General features: G+C 38.9%; 1 non-coding gene across 1 annotated transcript; it reads left to right on the forward strand.

Annotated features, from left to right (window-relative positions):
• Nucleotides 1-16,322: 16,322 nt before the first annotated feature.
• LOC133820105 (small nucleolar RNA R71) lies at nucleotides 16,323-16,429 on the forward strand. The gene has a single exon (XR_009886538.1). It is a non-coding gene; the product is annotated as a small nucleolar RNA R71 (small nucleolar RNA).
• The last annotated feature ends 5,624 nt before the right edge of the window (nucleotides 16,430-22,053 follow it).

The raw sequence follows: 22,053 nt of genomic DNA on the forward strand, positions 1-22,053 counted from the left end.
TAATGACGCCGAATACGAGGCTTTACTCGCGGGACTTCGTATAGCTAAGGAGCTCAAAGCTAAAGCTATACATTGCTACAGTGACTCCCAGCTAGTGGTTAATCAAATCTTGGGTGAATACCAGGCTCGCGGCATGAGAATGGCAGCTTATTTGGAGAAGGCAAAATCAGCGTTAGAGTGTTTCGAATTCTATACAATCGAACAGGTTCCCCGCGAGCAGAATTCAAATGCAGATGCCTTAGCTTGACTCGCTACGTCCGCCGAAAATGAAGAGCTGAATGTCGTACCCATAGAACACCTATCAGCGCCTAGCATTAACGAGCCAGAAGAGGAAGATGTGTGTATGATCGAAACAGAGCCGACCTGGATGACCCCGATAGTTGATTATCTCGAAAATGGAGTTCTTCCAAAAGATCGGAACCAAGCTCGAAAGTTGATGTATCAACTTCCCCGTTACACAATCTTGGATGGAAGGCTGTACCGAAGGGGATATTCCATGCCGTTACTCAGGTGCGTAACCCCTCCCGAAGCTAAGAAAGTCATTGAAGAAATTCATGAAGGGTTCTGCGGAGATCACACTGGGGGGCACAACCTGTCCAAGAAGATCATACGCCAGGGATATTTCTGGCCAACCATTAAAGCGGATTCTTTCGAGTATGTGAAGAAATGCGACAAATGCCAGAGATTCGCCACGATACCTCGAGCCCCACCATCCGAGCTGACCATGTTGACATCCCCATGGCCTTTCGCGGTATGGGGCATCGACCTCATAGGCTCTCTCCCGACTGGCAAAGGTGGAGTGAAATATGCTGTAGTCGCCGTGGATTACTTCACAAAATGGACGGAGGCTGAACCGTTGGCAACTATATCCTCAAAGAAGATCCTTGATTTTGTTGTAAAGAGCATCGTGTGCCGATACGGAGTGCCGAGGAAGATCGTATCCGACAACGGAATCCAGTTCGATTGCGACCTATTCACCAATTTTTGTGAAAAGAACGGTATAATAAAGAGTTTTTAATCAGTGGCTCACCCTCAAGCGAATGGCCAGGTCGAAGCTGTGAACAAAACTCTCAAGAGTTCTCTAAAGAAAAAGTTGGAGGAAGCAAAGGGACGGTGGCCCGAAGAATTGCCCCAAGTCCTTTGGGGATATAGGACAACGGCTCGAACCTCGACAGGACATACCCCGTTCTCTCTAGCATACGGCTGCGAGGCAATGTTGCCCATAGAAGTCGAAATCCCAACGATTCGAACTCAGATTTACGACCAAAGTTCAAACCATACTCAGCTCGAGGAAACCTTAGACTTGATTGAAGAAAAAAGAGAAGAGGCCCAGCTGAGAAACGCTGCCTACCAGCAACGAACTACCAGATATTTCAACAAGAGGGTTCGAGATCAAAAATTCGGAATGGGAGATCTGGTGTTAAGACGCGTATTCTTGGCAACTCGAGATCCGGCAGCTGGAGTGCTCGGGCCGAACTGGGAAGGACCATACCAGATAGAGTCAGTCATCCGACCTGGTGTGTACAAACTTGCGAGATTGGACGGGAGCCTAGTACCGCGAGCATGGAATGACGAACACCTTAGACCTTACTATCAGTAGTGTAGGAAAAGTGTTGCCTATAACCATGAGTTTCTATTTGTATTAGCTTATTTGTTTTTGAATGTCATCAAATAAAAGATCCATTTCGTTCAAATATGTTATTTCTTTTTATTTTTGCAATCTCTCTTAATTTAATAACCTATGGTCACACTCATAGGATATTAAGGGGGCATCATTGGTACATATACCAAAATAAAATAACATATACAAAAAAAATATAGAGTATTTGGATGTAACCAAATACGCGAGCCTAGAAAGTTCGGACATAACCGAATTATCAAAAACATATAAAGTATTTGGATGCAACCAAATACGCGAGCCTAGATAGTTCGGATATAACCGAATTATAAAAAACATATAAAGTATTTGGATGTAACCAAATATGCGAGCTTAGATAGTTCGGACATAACCGAATTATCAAAAATATATAAAGTACTTGGATATAACCAAATGCGCGAGCTGAGATAATTCGGACATAACCGAATTATAAAAAACCGAAAACGTTTGGAGTTAACCAGATGTGCAAACTTAACAGGTTTGGAACAAACCAGCCAAAAGAAAAAAAAACTAATCGATGGTAAGTAGGAACCTAAACCTATTTCGAAATCGAGGCTGGAATATCTTAAAGAAAATAGTTTCGAACTCTTAACCTTGGAGCAAAAACCGAGGATGAGAAAAAGTGACTAAGCAAAAAATATATAACCAAATCATCCACATTACATACCATATAAGTACTTTTGGGTTCATGGTTGAAGTAATATCCGACTTTGAAGAATAACGAGGTCGGAAGCGGATAATTTGAACAAACTGTGCATGAATGCATTGAGCTTCGAACCTAAATCCACCATATGTTTGTATGACTAAATAAACATAACTAATTCATCAATATAAAATGTGCCAAATATTTCGAGCCAAGAAATGTAAAGCATATATAAGTAATATTTAAAGAAATTGTATCAGCCCCGAGGTCATAAATTAAAATAATTACAGAAATATGGGGACGCAGCCCCAATAAATGGTTTCCCCGAGATCAGAGTCAAGGAAGAGGAATCTCCTTGGACTTCTCAGCATCTGCAGCACCGGATTCCTCAGGACGAATAGCATGGCTATCCTCCTGGGCTCCCTCCGAAACGGCGTCCCGAGCAGCCTTTTCCTTCTCGAGCTGATCAGCCTTCTCCTTCTCGAGCTGCTCAGCCTCTTCCTTCTCGAACCGAGCATTCCACCTTTCAAGAAGCGGCGCCTCGTGAGGACCTAAGAAGCTGGTGTCCAGATCTTCATTGTAGGCCCACATTCGGTACATAGCAGAGTCAACCGCTTGATCCTTCTTCTCTTTGTACTCAGCAAGGAGGCGAGCTTTTTCATCCTCCATGATGTTGAAGGTAGCAGCCTTTTCCTCTTCAAATTTCTTGTTGGTCTCCTGAAGCTGGGTGATCTCCTTCTTATGCTCCTCGAGCTCAGCTTTCAGCTTCCCGAGCTCGGTGGCCATGTCCTCACGTTCCTTGGCTCCTGCCTCAAGCTTCGCATTCGCTGCCTTCAGATCATCGCATGCTTTGAGCTGGAGATCTTTCACCTCCTGTGCATGAGACTTGCTCGAGTGGATCTCATTGTTCAGCTTATAGTTGAGCTGGGCAGTAAAGGCAAGAGCCTGAAAAAGGAAGAGACCACCATTAGCTCCAGGTCAGTGTGATTATAAGCAGAAAAGGAAGGACTATAAAAGGATACTCACCGCGGCAGTATGCTCGATACTCTTCTCGTAGAGAACAGTGCAATCTCGGGTGTCATTTAAGCACTGCCATTGGGTAGCCTCGAGACTACCATAGCTCTGGCCGATCTGGGACATAACATCCGAGACCAGCGTAGATCCATGGGACCCAGCGGCATTATCGACCACATATGCAACCATGTGGGTGGAAATTGATAGCGTCTGAGCTCGAGAAGCAGAAGGCCTTCTAGAAAACGGACCTAAAGATGACTGACCTACCACAGGAGGTTGGGACTCAGCCATAATGGAGGGACCAACCAGCGAAGTCGGCGCCACAGCAGAGGAGACGACCTGTGAGGATGGCGCCGTTGTGGAAGCGCCGGCCTGGGAAGTCGCCGCAGCGATGGAGCTCGAAACCGGCGGAGCAAGGGGAGGTGTTTTCTTGGACCTCTTGGGGCCTTTGCCCGGATGGTCAATCTTAAACGACCCCGCTCTGGGACGCTTGCTCCTCTTGGCGCCAGCACCATCGATGATGTTGTCGAGGTCGGAGTCCATCTTGCCTGCACAAGTCACAACATAGAGTGAGCCAGTAAAAGAGAAGCATACAAGTTGTTTCAGTATCACATATATGTAAAGTGATGATAGAAGAAACCTAACTGGAACTCTCCCCCAAGTTCGAGCTTGGGGACCATGAAATTCCCCCGTCTTCAGAGGAGGCGGGGGGAGTGCCTTCCCTATATGTGGGCGATAACCTCGAAAGGTCCCTATAATCGTTGGTCCCATACTGAACAGCTATCCCATTCCACACCTCGTCCATGGTATACATGGTGTCGTATTTCCCGAGCCCACTATCAAACCTATGGACACAGTCATCTACCCAACTCCATATGTAGAAGTGGTATCTATCCTGTGGGCACGAGACTAACTTATTGGGCCTGTGTTTTAGTAAGGTGGGGGACCACATTCTCGAAGTAGGGAGGACTTTACCTTCATCCAAATCTGAGCTCGAAGCTTCATCATTAGCCTCATTCCCAGACGGCGGACTCCTCTGGCGAACTGGAAGTGGTGGCCTCGTTTCTCTCCTTGGAGGGAGGGCGCCTGTGAGCAGGGGCACCTGCTCCCAGTGTTCATATTTTATATTGGACCAGTCAAAGGTGGACTGGCCCTCCTCCAAAAGTCCGCACTTTCGGAGCTTATCCTCGTGTAAAAGGTATAGGAGAGACCTCCTGCCATGGGGGAGTTGGAGCAGGGTCTCTCTATGCTCCTTCATTGTATCGTCAGGAGTGGGACGCTGAAAGATAACATATTTCTACTAAGTACGGATCTAAGAGCTAAAATCTCGAGCACAGAAATAAAGATAACAAGAATACTTACGAATCTGCCTGAACGAGTAGTGTCGAGACGGGGACAGACCGTCTGTCCAGAAGAAGGCCCTCTTGAAATCAGGCGGATGATTGGGAAGATCTCCAAAGACCTTCTTCTCCTTGGGATAGCTTGAGAGGTAATAAAAGCCATCCCCTCCCCGAGCTCGGGAGGGGTTACTTTTCAGGCAAAAGAGATACAAGATCTCTTGAGGCGAAGGTCCTTTCCACCCCATCTCGTGGTATAAGGACCTCAGGGCAGACAGTACCCTGTAAGAGTTGGTGTTGAGTTGGAATGGGGCCAACCCAACGAAATCCGTGAAGTCCTTGAAAAAATACTTCAAGGGCAACAGAGCTCCTGCCCTCATGTGTTCCTGGCTCCAGGTCGCGTATTTCACACTGGCGTCGCAGCCCCCAGGGGCGAAGCAGCTTCGTTCATGGTCGACTGGAGGTCGACACTTTAAGGAGCCTGACAAGCTAAGGCCGTGGAAAGCCAGGATGTCAGTTATCTGACTAGTTGTGGTAACCGAGCTCCAGTAGTGCTCGGCCTCAAACATTTCTCTCCTCGGCTACGAGGAAGAAGGTTCCCCCATTAGTGAAAATTTGAGCTCTCCTGGATGGTACACGACAGTAACCTTTAATGCAGGATCGAGAGGAATCGGCCTAGGTCCTGAATAGGATTCTGGATAGAGGGCCTCCCGAAGAACTCTCCTCTTCCCCTCTATGACATCGTCTATCTGGCGGCGGTAGTGAGCTCGAATGTCCTCTTGCTCGCGCGCAAGCTCGTATTCTCTTATCCGACGTTGATTCCAGGCGAACAACGATTCTGGGCTCGGAGATTTTGGCTCGTAAGGGATTGCCAGCAACGACCCCCACCGTCTTTCCAGATTCTGTGACATCCAGCGAGAAAGAAAAAATGGTGAGGGCCATGCATGCAAGAGTTCCGAGCTCGAACTTAGGAACTCGGGGTTAAGGAGCAAAACAAGCTATATATTAAGACCCTTATTAAAGAGTCAGGACGTGCGTTCCACGGGAAAGGAAGGAGAGTAGAAATTTTTTTGAAAATCCCGAAAATCAAGGGAAAAGAGTGGCGGTTAACCAGGAAAGGCAGCCTTGGGTTTCGTGCATTTGTCAAGGCCCATGTTTTTTACCCGAAAACTTAGTGTACAAGAAACGTCGCCTAAAAAATTTCAAAACCCAGAAAATAGGAACCTCACTCAAATATGAAAACTGGGTATAAGCCAGTGATGTAAATCCAGTATGGAAGTCTAAAAAGCATAAGAGCCTATCGGATCAAAACCTCCTATCATATTATGCTAAGGATGTAAACTAGTATATACACATACACAGCAAGAACAGCATGAATAAAAATTGACAAAATGGAAAACAAGGATTGCATACTTACACAATAATGGCGATTGCAGAGAGATTGTCGATTGAAGAAGAGGTTGCAAATAAGAACTCACGGACTCGAACAGACCAGGGTTTCTTTGTTTCTTTGGCCGAGAAAACATGCACAGAATAGAAACTTTATAAAGAGGTCTCTGGTTTCGTTTTTCTTCTTTTCTTGCTTTTGGTGAACGAAGGTAAAAATGAAGATGAAGAATGGGGTCTCGTATATATAGATGGAAAAAGGGGGATTAATCCGGGGCGTTGAATGAAATCCTTGCTAGATCGGACGGATGGGAATCAATGACAAGATGGCACCAAAAAGGTGGCAGACGGATGATCGTGGGCATGTTTCCAAGGTACTCAAGTACCAAAAAATGAGCAATACCCAGCTGACGCGTGTCCATTTTCAAAAGTGTGACGGTACAGTTCTCAAAGAAAGTAGTTCAAAAGTTTCCTTCTCTTAGGATTCGAACAAATACTTTTGAGGGGGCAAGATGTTACACCCAGATTTCGAGCTATGTTAAATATGACCTCGAAATTTGGATTCGCAAACAAGTGGACTCATAAGGTTGGAAATATGCTCCAGGATTAAATATCGAGCCTGCAGGACATAGACGACCTCGAATATGGTGACCTCAGAGTGTTCATGATCTCGAAAAGGTAGCTCCGGAGACGCATCCATCTTCGGGGATGACCCCGGATCAGAGGTCCCGAGCTCGACGCACATACGATCTCGAAAGATGACGGGAAACCTGGGAAGTTAAAGCCTTGGAGATACCTGATAACCACCTTGAATATATATAAGTGATGTCTATACGAAATGTAATCCTCATTTATTATTGTAAATCCCCTAGAATCGTGGGATATTATTTGGTCAGTTATACGTCCCCTGGTCTTCAGGGGACGTTTCCTTTTATATCTGATTATAGGCGTTTAAAGCCATTTATTTGATTTACACAAAAAGAGTAACTACCCAAAATATGTGGGATAGTATTCTTCAATCTTCTCTATAAATAGAGAGGCCATGCACCATTGTAAAAGACCGAAATTTTGAACCTTGAGAGAAAACTCTGGAGAATTCATTCCTGAAGAATTTCCAGAGATAATCTTGAGTCTAATAACAGAGACTCGTGGACTAGGCAGATTTAACTGCTGAACCACGTAAAAATCGTGTGTTTGTATTGTCTTATTTCAATTGGCCATTATCAGTTATTGTTTATGTGCTCTTCTTTCACTGTTTGACGAAAAACGGCGTCAACAGAAAAGAAGTTTGAGATTTTGGTATTGTCTTTTTGATAAAGTAATAAAATGAGATAAGTGAAATAGAGGTAAGATGTAATCAAGAGTTTGAGAAATGGAAAGGTTTCAAGAATCATCCATATGCTTGTTTAGTTACTTGGTTACTTGATTTACAAAGATACACAAGTAAATAGTTCACATCCCAACATTTACTTGGAAAATATAACATTAAAGTCCATATATTTTTTTTCTAACAAAAGTCCATTTGAGTTATAAAGTTCTTTACTTTAAAAGCACAATGTTAATCTTATGAAAAATCTAAAAATGACAAAATACCCAAGGGCAATAATGCAATAGAAGATTAGACATAAAATTATGTATCAATATTACTTTTACTAATTAGAAACACATAGAAAGAGCATGACTAATCCTATATACTATTAGCATAAGTAAATAAAGATAACAAAATAGAGATAGGGATGAAAGAACATAAATAACTCAAATACATTACATTAAGAGCATAGTAAATCAAAGTAGCAAAATAGCAAAATAGCATCACTAGCATATGGAATCATCCCTAACCTTCCTAGGAAGATTAGGCCATTATGCTCATGATTCTCACAAAATTCTAAGAAGAAAATATGAGAAGAAAGTGAGTAGAAATTTTGCTATAGTTTCTTTACTCTAAAAATTACCTACATATTGTGAAGAAAGAATCCTTATTTATAGAAGGAGAAAATGACTAAAAAGAAATTAAACAACAAAATAGGGTTTACAAAATAAATCTTAATAATAAAATATGATTTTGAAAAATCAAATCTTATTATTAATATTATCCTAGCTATTTTGGTGTATGGTCAATATGCCCTTTTTCTAAAGCACCAAAAAAGATGAGCTTTTAAAGCTCAAAATGGCAATTTTGCAAGGCCCAATACCCACAAAATATGGGTTGAAGGTGGCTGGTGGGATAAGTGGGTTTTGACCCATTTCCAGCCAATGAAAATGTGCCACTTGGGCGGCTAGGTTGAAGGAAAATGGTTGGTTGGGCGAACTGGGCCTGTTGGGCTTATTGAAAGGAGGCTGAAGGGGTTTGGGCAGCTGCTGGGCTTCGGATGAAACATTGGGCTGCAGCTACGTTTGGCTTGGTTGAAGTATTACATTGAAGAGCTCGGCGCATGGCTGAAGGAGGAGCCTGGTTTAACCGGTCAACGCAGGAGGGGAAGGGAGGATCTGCTGGGACGTGTGGCGCGCTGGGGTGCGGACACCTGGCGCTTAAGGTGGAGAAAGAGGCCAGCGGGCCTGGGCTTTCAGTTTGGGCCTTTGGGACTGGGCCAAACTCCTTCAAAAATGCCATTTTCTTCATTTTCCTTTTCATTTTTAGCTATTTCTTTGTTCTCTCTTTTTATTAATGTCGAAATGCAATTTATTTCCTGAAAATTAAACACAAATTAAATTTAAAATTAATATTTTCAATTATAAAATATATTACAATAAATTCATAAAAATATTAATTAAAACTTAATTTATTTTACACTTTAAAACCAATGAATTTGCATTTTTAGCACTAATCACAACCCCTAACTAGCTTATTGCTAGTCCCTAGCAATTCAAGCGAAAAAGAAGATTGTCAAGTTGAATAATCAAGTCAAACCAAGCAAAATCATTTAAGCATTTTCGAAGTGTCAGCAAGAAGTTAGAAATTACTATCTAAATTACTTCAGTTGCAATTTCAGAGTTGTGTGTGTGTGCACCAAACTATATTATTTTATCGTAAGTCATAACACAAATAGTATCGAAAAATCTCAAAAGTATAAATGTCTCAACTCCAAATTCCTCACGGGCATTGAAAGTATTTGTATGGGACGGATTACACTCTTGGAGTTGGAAATGTAACAATTTACGCTTAAATGAGAAAAGATAAACTTTTTAGGACAAGCAATTTGAACAAGTATTGATCATAAGATAGGCAAATCAACTTATTGGAATTCAAATAACAAACAACCTTTGGGATTTACATGAGAAAACTCAAAAAAAAAAAATGACAACTAACTAAAAATGATAAATAAGAAAATGAACTATAATGATAATAAAACTGTTTTTTTAATACAATTACACAAAATAATAGTAATAGAAATATTTTTTTTTCAACAACTACAAAATAATAGAAGGAAGTGTTGCTCTTGTTCTCTTTTTTTTTTCTTCTTTTTTTTCATTTATCTATTATATTATTTTTTTTTTCTTTTTCTTTTGTTTTTCTTCTTTTTTTTTTCATCATTCTTTTCCCTTTTTAATTTTTTTTTTTTGACAAGAGACAACACAAAAATGAAAGGAAATTACAAAAAAATCTATTGAACATAAATTTAAAAATTATTACAAAGACTCATTCTTATATGAAAAACATCCCTCTAGTAAATGTCATGTTTTAAATTCCAAAGATGTGACTTACCAACTCAAATGATCAATAAAAGTTCAAAAAATTGTTTTCTTAACTCTCACAACTCACCAAGAAATGAAAAACTTTAAACTTTAAATTTCTCTCAACTATTTGTGTTAACAACAAATTTATCACATGTTTGGAAAGTGCACAAAAGAACTCTAAAAATCACTTCTTAATAGCTAAACATAGTAAGAACTGACTCAAACCAACAAATTATATGCATGCTTGGATAATTTTGAGAAAATTTGACTTAAATGAATGCTAATGACACAACAATAAGATTTTTTAAATGAAAGCCAATGCATGCTCACCACCCTCAACCAAAAATCAGACAGGGTCCTCAATGTCAAAATGAATAATCAATGAAAAAGGTAAGGAGAGAGAACACCTGGATGATGACCATGTCCATAAGGCGAGAGCGAAAATAGCTTGGTAACAATACCCCAAAACAGAATACAAAAACAAAAGCATACAAAAATAAAAGAAAGATAGAAAAAAATAAAAGGAAAAATAAATAAATATATAAAAAACAAACCATTCAGAACTTTAGAGTGTATAAATTGGGTCCTTAAGAAGGACCTCTTCAACACGACTCACACTCTCAATGTAATGCTTTAGTCTTTGGCCATTGACTCGAAATTTTTTCCCATCGGTTGGGTTCTCGACCTCAACAAAACTGTTGGGAAAGGCTTGCTTCACTACAAATGGACCAGTCCATCGCGATCGCAGTTTACCGGGATGCAAGTGCAAGCGAGAATCGTACAGAAGCACTTTTTGATTTGGCTCAAAGTGTTTTCGCAGGATTTGTTTATCGTGAGCAATTTTCAATTTCGCTTTATAAATCCTGGAATTGTCATATGCATCGCTTCTCAACTCCTCAATATCGGACAACTGGAGTTTGCAATTAATACCTGTGGCATTCAGATCAAAGTTTAGGGCTTTGATAGCCCAATACGCTTTATGCTCGAGCTCGACAGGTAAATGAAAGGCTTTTCCAAAGACAAGCCGATAGGGAGACATCCTAAGAGGGGACTTGAAAGCAGTGCGGTATGCCCAAAGAGCATCTAGAAGACGTGTAGACCAATCTTTGCGGTCGGGATTTACCGTTTTTTCCAGAATGTGTTTTATCTCCCAATTGGCTAACTCAGCTTGACCATTAGTCTGTGGATGATAGGCATTTGCAACTTTATGAAGTACACCGTACTTGCGCATACGAGCCTCAAAGGATCTGTTGCGAAAGCAAGGAGTACCGAACCTTGATAACACATTTTCTTTCAAGAATTTGACAACTGTAGCGTTATCATCGGGGAAATCTTCGTGAATAGGTGGACCATCAGCGGGATCGCTGAGTTCAAGTCGGGACAAGTGGTCCGCGATGACATTTTCTACACATTTCTTGTCTTTGATCGTTATGTCAAATTCTTGCAGGAGAAGGATCCACCGTATTTATCGCGCCTTAGCATCCTTTTTGGAAAGGAGATACTTAAGGGCGGAGTGATCTGTGAAGATCGTAATAGGTGATCCAATCCAATAAGATCAGAATTTGTCAAGGGCAAAGATAGCAGCAAGCAACTCTTTTTCAGTAGTGGAATAGTTCATTTGAGCACTATTGAGAGTTCGGCTTGCATAATAGACAACAAAGGGTTTCCCCTCCCTTCGTTGTCCTAGCACAACTCCCACAACAAAGTTGCTAGCATCACACATGATCTCAAAAGAAAGACTCCAATTGAGTGACTGAATGATGGGAGCGGAAGTGAGTGAATTGACAAGCGTTCAAAATGATTCCTCACACTTAGGTGTCCATTCAAAAGTGGCATCTTTGGCTAGGAGGTTGCTTAGCGAACGGGAAATCATTGAAAATTTTTGTATGAACCTCCAATAGAAACCAGCATGACCAAGAAATGACCTAACGTCTTTGGCAGTCTTAGGAGTCGGCAGGTTGGAGATAAGGTCGACTTTGGATTGATCAACCTCAATTCCTTTTTCAGAAACAATGTGGTCTAAGACTATGCCAGAAGATACCATGAAGTGGAATTTCTCCCAATTGAGTACAAGTCCTTTCTCAATGCATCGTTTTAAAATTGCTTCAAGATGAAGAAGACATGTCTCAAAGGAGTTTCCAAAAACGGTTAGGTCATCCATGAATACTTCCATTGATATTTCGATCAAGTCACTAAAGATGCTCATCATGCATCATTGGAAAGTAGCTGGTGCATTACACAAGCCAAATGGCATACGCCGGAAAGCAAAAGTGCCAAAGGGACAAGTGAAAATGGTCTTATCTTGATCCTCTAATGCAATCTCAATTTGATAATAGCCAGAATAGTCATCAAGAAAGCAATAAAAAGGATGACTAGCTACACGTTCAAGGATTTGATCAATGAATGGGAGTGGAAAATGATCTTTGCGGGAGGCGGCATTTAATTTTCTATAATCAATGCACATGCGCCACCCCGTCACCGTGTTTGTGGGGACAAGGAGCCCTTTTTTGTTTTGGATAACGGTGACACCAGATTTCTTGGGCACGACTTGAGTCAGACTGACCCATTTGCTATCTGCTACCGGGTAAATAATGTCAGCGTCTAGCAATTTCAAAACTTCATTTTTTACAAATTCTTTCATTGTGGGGTTCAATTTCCTTTGAGGGTCTCTTCAAGGGATGGCTTCGTCCTCTAGATTGATTCGATGGGAGCAAATTAGAGGGCTAATACCTTTGATATCAGCAAGCGTCCAACCTATCGCTGATTTATGCATCTGCAGTAGCTCGAGTAAATGCAATTCTTGAGAATTTTGAAGGTTAGATGAGATGATAACTGGAAAGGTTTCACCATCTCCCAAGAAGGCATGTTTCAAACCCTTAGGAAGTTGGGTCAATTGAACAATTGGAACCTCTTTGACTGAAGTCTTTGGCTGTGACCTCTCACGAGGTAGATCTTCAAAGCAAGGTTGCCAAAACTGAGTCCTTCTATGGCGTGAGTCTATGCGATCTGATATTTCAAGAGTAGACTCAATAGAACGGGGACTTTCATTGTCAGACAGAAGGAGAAGTTCATCAAGATTATCAAAGTTGCTTCGCAATTAAACCTCCTCGGGAATTATAGTGTCAATCATGAATGTTTGATAGCATTCATCATCTTCTCAGGGTTGTTTCCCGATGTGGAAGATATTGACTTCAAGAGTCATGTTTCCAAACGATATCTTCATTAGACCATTCCGACAATTGATCAAAGCATTTGCAATGGCAAGGAATGGTCTTCCGAGGCTAATAGGAATTTTAGACTCCATGTTCACCACAGATTGGGTATCAGGAATAAGAAAATCCACGGGGTAATAGAATTTTTCAATTTGAACCAATACATCCTCAACAATACCCCTAGGCTTTTTGGTGGAACGATCAACAAGCTGTAGCACAACAGATGTTGGTTTCATTTCTCCAAGACCGAGTTGCGAGTATACAAAGTAGGGCATGAGATTTACACTCGAGCCAAGATCAAGTAAGGCTTGGCTGATTTCATGGGTCCCAATTTGGCAAGAAATGGTGGGACAATCGGGATCTTTGTATTTCGGCGGTGCCTTTTGTTCAATCACCGCACTCACTTGCTCAGTCAAGAAAGCAGTCTTCTTGACATGGTGCTTCCTTTTTGCAGTGCATAGATCCTTGATGATTTTGGCATAAGCAGGCACTTGTTTAATGATGTGAAGCAAGGGAAGATTAATCTTCACTTGTGTCAAGTGCTCAAGGAGTTCAGCTCGGTTAGCAGGAAGTTTCCCAACAGGTATCAAAGCTTGGGGAAATGGTACTTTTGGAGTGGCATTGAGTGGTAGATTTTCGAAAATGACATTTGGAGTACTGGGAGTGTTGGATTTTATGGGTGGGTCTTGCAAAGTTTTATTGCTTCTCGTCGTGATGGCATTCACTTCCTTGACATTTTGATCATTAGAATTTGAAGATTGGGCCATGTGTTGGCCTTGCACATTGAATTTTGGTTGGGAAGGAAGTTTGCCTTTTTCTGGAATGGCCAAGGATTCAGTCAATTTTGAGAATTGACATTTCATTTCCTTGATTTTTTCCATCATTTGGCGATTAAGTTTGGATTGTTCCTCCATGAATGCATGAAGATTATTCTCGAGAAAATTTCACTGTGGATGAGCATTGTATTGAGGTGCTGAATACGCCTTTGATGGTTGAACTTGTTGCTCATTTCTCTATTGGCCTCCAGACGATTGAGCTTGGTTGGAATCTCTCCAACTGAAATTTGGGTGGTTTCTCCTGTTGGGGTTTTATGCTCTAATTAAAACTCAAATTCTTTGTAATCTCATTTTATTATCAATAAAATAATAGAAATCATTTTTTGACTTGGTTAATCACTTTGCTCACATGTTTTATTTTCATGATTATTTGTTTAATATAAACTTCTATTAAATCCCGAGCATATAGCTAATCTTATTTATAGTGACGTAATCACAGTGGAATATAAATATGATTATATGTTCAAAATAAGTTAGTCCTAAGATTAGTCAGTGCACCGGATTTACACTGACTTGCCAATCTACGATATGATCTACTTACACATTACAATGTTATGTTCTTTCCAGAACATTAGCAAAGTAGATAAGATCGGATGTATTTGTTACATCGGACAGGACCGATATTGACAGTTGATAAGATAAGTAAACATTCTGTTATTATCTATTCTAATCATATCATATAGTTGACCATATGTCAATTCAATCTCAATTCTGAGTGGTTAGTATTCTAACCGATTGTATTATTTGAGTTCTTTGACTTGTTCATTACTAGCTTACCCTACGGACTAGCACATACTTACATCTTGGGAACTCGGTAGTATAATTGAGTGGGAGTGTTAATCATAGATATGAACATCTATAGCTTCTGATGAATAAGTGAAATGATGGTTTCCTTTTAGTTTGGTTCAAGGTGTTAAATGATAGAGATCTCATTTCAGTAATTAAATTAGTTTACTGGAATATCATTTACAAGGAACTAAGTGTTTTGAGGATAAAATACAATGAGGGGTAAAACGATATTTTAGTCCTATCTCATTGTAGAGAGGATTGAGTGTCGATTATGGTTGTAACAATGGAAATTAATAGCGTATCTATATTTGTTATAGAGCATTCTATGAATTCAAGAGTGCAATTCCGAGATTATAGTGGAGTCACAAGGAATTAATAAGTTAGTAAATTTATTTGTTAGATTTATGATAACTTATTGGAGCTTCAATTCATAGGCCCATGGTCCCCATTGTACCTTGGATAAAATCATCTAGATAGTCTCAATTAATTGATTTAATTATCAATTAGAATTATCAAAGTTGACGAGGTCAATTTTGGATATTCCACAGAGTTATGTAATTTTGAGAAGAAAAGAGAAATTATGACAGATTTATTAATTAAGATATATTGGTATCTAAATTAATAAATAAGTTTAAATCAAGGTTCAAATTATAAATAATTAATTTGATAAAAGATTTAAATGATTATTTAATTAATTAAATCAATAGAAAATAATACATGCCTTGATTTTAAGTCCAATGGGCTTATAATCAAATGGGAAATTTCACGGGTCTAAAGCCCATGATAATTTCGACCTAGGGCTTCAAATTGGCTATTATTTTATTTATTTTTTAATTAAATTAAATGGCCTAATTGAGTCTATAAAAAGAGTGCTTAGAGAGAAGTCAAAACATAAGTTTGACAAGTCACAAGTCAGATTTTCTGATAGTTTTAGATTCTCTCTAAACACAAGTCCTTTTCTAAGCCTCTTTGTTATTTTCTCTTCTTCTCTCTATATCTATCTCATGTGTTGAGAATTGCCCACACTAGTCTAGGTGATTCTAAGGTTACATTGGAAGACTGTGAAGAAATTAGAAGAACGGTTCAGTTTCTTTACAATACTCTGCGACAAAGAGGATACAAGAGTTAGAGAAACTAACGGAAGGACTATTTCATTCCGCTGCATATACTGTAAGTATTCTATTCTTTGTTTCTCTTTGAATTCAATTTTAGAAACATGTTTTAGGCTATCTCGTATTAATTTGTTTAATATTAGATATACATGAAAATAAACAAAGATCTTGTATAAAGTTTTCCTAACATCTCCAACCAGGGTTGTACGTATGGGAGAATGGCTTGTTATATGCCCCTAAGGCATTGCATTGCTCCTCATAAACCCCCCTCATTTCATTCAAAGCTAAGCAGTCATTTGCTAAGTGCTCCATCCCTCCAAAAACAAAGCATGGTTCTTGCGGTTCCGCTTGAGCGATCATGTGCGATTTTTGGCCATTTTTCATCATTAAGACCTCAAACTGCTTTTTCAAAGCTTCGAGTTGGGCCTTAACACTATCCTCTTCTCGAAGTTGATAGATCCCAGATGGTTTGTGTCGGTTGGTGTTGTCGGTAGCACTCGAACTAGTCCAGGTGTGAGACTTTTTCAGGGTTTCTTCGAGATATTCAAGAGCAACGTCTGGCTCTTTTTTGAGGAATTCACCATTGCATAACATTTCTACAAACTGGCGCTCACGACTCATGAGGCCTTCATAGAAGTAGCTGACCAAACGCCAATTCTTATAGCCATGGTGCGGGCATTGATTTAACAGATCTTTGAATCTTTCCCAGACTTGATAGAACGTTTCATTGTCTTTTTGGAAGAATTTGTAAATCTGTCATTTTAGACTGTTGCTCTTATGGCTAGGGAAGTGTTTCAGAAAGAAGGATTTGGTCATCTCCTCCCATGTTCCAATAGACCTAGGTCTCAAAGAGTATAACCAACTTTTGGCTTTGTCCTTCATGGAGAAAGGGAAGAACTTCAGTCGCACAACATCGGCATTTTCGGCTTGGTTATAGAACGTGGCTACTACCTCCTCAAATTCTCTGATATGCACGTATGGGCTTTCGTTTTCCATTCCATGAAATGTGGGCAAGAGTTGAATCATGCTAGGTTTAAAGTCTAATGTGGGCATAATAGGAGGGAAGATAATGCATGAAGGCGTGGAAGTGCGAGTATGATGGAGGTAGTCATTGAGAGTCCTTGGTTGGATTTCATCATTGCGAGCCATTGCGAATGGATTATTATCAGCGAAGGATTATGGAGAAGCAGGATTGGTGGAAGGAGTTCCGGAAGGAGTGGTGGATGAATTGGAAGAAGTGTCACTAGAAGTTTCGTGATGATTCATCCACTCTCGAAAATAAGAATTAGATTTATTATTTTTTTTATTTTCTTTGCTTTTTTTAATTTTTTTAAACAAATTTTTGTTAAACTTGTTCCCAGGAAGATTTGGAGGTTTTGGGGTGATCTCCAATACCTTACTAGAACTCCTTGAGGTTACTGAGTAAGTATGGTGGATCACAAGTTAACCTTTTCGACCAAACAACCTTTAAGCAGAGTGAAATTGCTTATTTTGACAGAACAAGCTTGGTTTTCTTATAGAAATAAGTTCAACAATGTAATAGTGCAAATTTAGATGCTCGAAATGTTCCCAGGCCGATCGGGAAGGTTGCCAAGGTACCGCTTTAGACCCACACTTGCCTAGACAGAACTCCCTGAGGTTCCTAGGTAAGTGTGGAGGGTAATCCTATCACAAACCTTATTTAACAACCAATTTTTCTAGACAGAACAATATCGGTTTCTACCATTTGTAATATTACACAATTGTTCCCAATACTAAGTGTTTTATGATTGAAATTTTATGAACAGTTTTATGCCATTTTATGTTTTTTTTTTTTTTTGAAAACCTAAATTCTAAGGAAAAATAAGGCAAAGGAAAAGAAAAACCTAAACTAAGCAACAAAATAAAAAACACAAAAAAATAAAACAAAGAAAAGAAAATTAAAGTAAAAAAAATAACAAACTTAATCTTTTTTTCTACAAATATTTATTTAACTAAAATAAACAAAAAGAAAAAAAAAAGAAAGATTAATGAAACTATAGTTAAAAAGAAAAAAAAATATAAGTTTATATATATATAATGTTTTTTTTTGGTATCCGAAAAGTTGAGAAAATAAATAAATACATATGCTTTTTATATGTATATTTATATATGTATAATTTGATTTTTTTTTGTTTGTTTTACCAAAAAAAAAAGAAAGAAAAATTTATATATATATATATAACTAACTTTTTTATGATTTTTTTTTTGTTTTTTTTAATAATAATAACCAAACTAACTAAAATTAGTAAAATAAAAAAATAAAAATAAAGACTATACTAACACAATATTCACACCAACAAAAATACAAATAAAGTTACTAACATTTTTTGTAAAAAAATTTCACTAAACCTTTGAAAACTACCTCCCGGCAACGGTGCCAAAATTTGCTTAACGCTTAAATCGTGACAACCACTAAGCGGTGGTTGTAGTATAATCGAGCAGTCGATCTACAAGGAGGTAACCTAAAATCAAAAAATTAGTAGAAAATAACAAAAAAATAATTAGTAACAAGAAATAAATAAGAAATGGAAATGAAAAGAGGTTTGAGATTTTGGTATTATATTTTTGATAAAGTGATAAAATGAGATTAGTGAAACAGAGGTAAGATGTAATCAAGAGTTTGAGAAATGGAAAGGTTTCAAGAATCATCCATATGCTTGTTTAGTTACTTGGTTACTTGATTTAAAAAGATACACAAGTAAATAGTTTATATCCCAACATTTACTTGGAAAATATAACATTAAAGTCCATATTTTTTTTTTTCTAACAAAAGTCCATTTTAGTTATAAAGTTCTTTACTTTAAAAGCACAATGTTAATCTTATGAAAAATTTAAAAATGACAAAATACCCAAGGTCAATAATGCAATAGAAGATTAGACATAAAATTATGTATCAATATTACTTTTACTAATTAGAAGCACATAGAAAGAACATGACTAATCATATATACTATTAGCATAAGTAAATAAAGATAACAAAATAGAGTTAGGGATGAAAGAACATAAATAACTCAAATACATTACATTAAGAACATAGTAAATCAAAGTAGCAAAATAACATCACTAGCATATGGAATCATCCCTAACCTTCCTAGGAAGATTAGGCCATTATGCTCATGATTCTCACAAAATTCTAAGAAGAAAATATGAGAAGAAAGTGAGTAGAAATTTTGCTATAGTTTCTTTACTCTAAAAATTACATACATATTGTGAAGAAAGAATCCCTATTTATAGAAGGAGAAAATGACTAAAAAGAAATTAAACAATAAAATAGGGTTTACAAAATAAATCTTAAATATTAATGATAAAATATGATTTTAAAAAATCAAATCTTATTATTAATATTACCCTAGCTATTTTGGTGTATAGTCAATATGCCTTTTTTCTAAAGCACCAAAAAATATGAGCTTTTATAGCTCAAAATGGCAATTTTGCAAGGCCCAATACTCACAAAATATGGGTTGAAGGTGGCTGGTGGTAGAAGTGGGTTTTGACCCCCAATGAAAATGTGCCACGTGGGCGGCTGGGTTGAAGGAATTTGGCTGGTTGGGCGAACTGGGCCTGTTGGGCTTGCTGAAAGGAGGCTATAGGGGTTTGGGCTGCTGCTGGGCTTCGGATGAAACATTGGGCTGCAGCTACGTTTGGCTTGGTTGAAGTATTACATTGAAGAGTTGGGTGCATGGCTGAAGGAGGAGGCTGGTTTGACCAGTCAACGCAGGGGGGAAGGGAGGATCTGCTGGGACGCGTGGCGCGCTAGGGTACGGACACCTGGCGCTGAAGGTGGAGAAAGAGGCCAGCGGGCCTGGGTTTTCGGTTTGGGCCTTTGGGACTAGGCCAAATTCCTTCAAAAATGCCATTTTCTTCGTTTTCCTTTTCATTTTTAGCTATTTCTTTGTTCTCTCTTTTTATTAATGTCCAAATGTAATTTATTTCCTGAAAATTAAACACAAATTAAATTTAAAATTAACATTTTCAATTATAAAATATATTACAATAAATTCATGAAAATATTAATTAAAACTTAATTTATTTTACACTTTAAAACCAATGAATTTGCATTTTAGAGCACTAATCAGTAACGAAAGAGAACACCTGGATGATGACCATGTCCATGAGGCTAGAGCGAAAATAGCCTGGTAACAATACCCCAAAACAAACAGCATACAATAATAAAAGAGAGACAGGAAAATAAAAGGAAAAATAAATAAATACAAAAAAAAAACCATTCAGAACTTCAGAGTGTATAAATTGAGTCCTTAAGAATGACCTCTTCAACATGACTCACACTCTCAATATAATGCTTCAGTCTTTGGCCATTGACTCAAAAAATTCTCCCATCGGTTGGGTCCTCGACCTCAACAAAACCGTTGGGAAATGCTTGCTTCACAATAAATGGACCAGTCCATCGCGATCGCAGTTTACTGGGGTGCATGTGCAAGCGAGAATCATACAGATGCACTTTCTGATTTGCCTCAAAGTGTTTTCACAGGATTTGTTTATCGTGAGCGATTTTCAATTTTGCTTTATAAATCCTAGAATTGTCATATGCATCGTTTCTCAACTCCTCAATTTCGGACAACTAGAGTTTGCGATTGATACCTGCGGAATTCAGATAAAAGTTTAGGGCTTTGATAGCCCAATACGCTTTATGCTCGAGCTCGACATGTAAATGACATGCTTTTCCAAAGACAAGCCGATAGGGAGACATCCCTATAGGGGATTTGAAAGCAGTGCGGTATGCCCAAAGAGCGTCTAAAAGACGTGTAGAACAATCTTTACGGTCGGGATTTACCATCTTTTCCAGAATATGTTTTATCTCCCTATTGGCTAACTCAGCTTGACCATTAGTCTGTGGATGATAGGCATTTGCAACTTTATGAAGTACACCATACTTGCGCATAAGAGCTTCAAAATATCTGTTGCAAAAATGAGTGCCTTGATCACTGATAATAGCGCGAGGAGTACCAAACCTTGATAACACATTTTCTTTCAAGAATTTGACAACTGTAGCGTTATCATTGGTTCGACATGGTACAGCCTCGACCCATTTGGAAACATAATCCACAGCAAGAAGAATGTAAAGGTAGCCAAAAGAAGGTGGAAATGGTCCCATAAAGTCTGTCCCTCAGCAATCAAATATTTCGATAACAAGAATTGGGTTCAGGGTCATCATGTGTCGACGAGATAAGGAGCCTAACTTTTGGCACCTTATACAAGAACGACAGAAATCATTGGTGTCTTTGAACAAAGTGGGCCAGTAAAGGCCGCATTGCAAGATTTTTGCAGCGGTTTTCTTCACAGAGAAGTGACCACCACAAGCATCATTGTGGCAAAAATTCAGCACACTAGACATCTCATCGTCGTGGATGCATCTTCGCATGATTTGGTCGGGGAAATACTTGAATAAATATGGGTCATCCCAAAAGAAATTGCGCTTCTCGACCAGAATTTTGCGTTTGTCTTGTGAACTCCATTCAGATGGGAGTTCACCTGTTACTAAGTAGTTCACAATGTGAGCATACCACGGTAACTTAGTAACGGAAATCAATTGCTCATCAGGAAAATCATCATGAATAGGTGGAGCATCAGCGGAATCGCTGAATTCAAGTCGTGACAAGTGGTACACGACGACATTTTCAACACCTTTCTTGTCTTTGATCGTTATATCAAATTCTTGCAGGAGAAGGATTCACTGGATTAATTGCGCCTTAGCATCCTTTTTGGAAAGGAGATACTTAAGGGCGGAGTGATCTGTGAAGATCGTAATAGGCGATCCAATCAAATAAGATCAGAATTTGTCAAGGGCAAAGACAATGGCAAGCAACTCTTTTTCAGTAGTGGAATAGTTCATTTAGGCACTATTGAGAGTTCGTCTTGCATAATAAACAACAAAGGGTTTCCCCTCCCGTTGTTGTCCTAGCACAGCTCCCACAAAAAAGTTGTTGGCGTCACACATGATCTCGAAAGGAAGACTCCAATTGGGTGACTGAATGATGGGAGCGGAAGTGAGTGAATTGACAAGCGTTCGGAATGATTCCTCACACTTAGGTGTCCATTCAAAAGTAACATCTTTGGCTAGGAAGTTGCTCAGCGGACGAGCAATCATTGAAATTTTTTGTATTAACCTCCTATAGAGACCAGCATGACTAAGGAATGACCTAACATCTTTGACAGTCTTAGGAGTAGGCAGGTTGAAGATAAGGTCGACTTTGGATTGATCAACCTCAATTCCTCTTTCAGAAACAATGTGGCCTAAGACTATGCGAGAAGATACCATGAAGTGGCATTTCTCCCAATTGAGCACAAGTCCTTTCTCAATGCATCATTTTAAAATAGCTTCAAGATGAAGAAGACATGTGTCAAAGGAGTTT

This window comes from Humulus lupulus, chromosome 2 (genome assembly GCF_963169125.1).
Source record: "Humulus lupulus chromosome 2, drHumLupu1.1, whole genome shotgun sequence".
NCBI classification, from domain to species: Eukaryota; Viridiplantae; Streptophyta; class Magnoliopsida; order Rosales; family Cannabaceae; genus Humulus; species Humulus lupulus.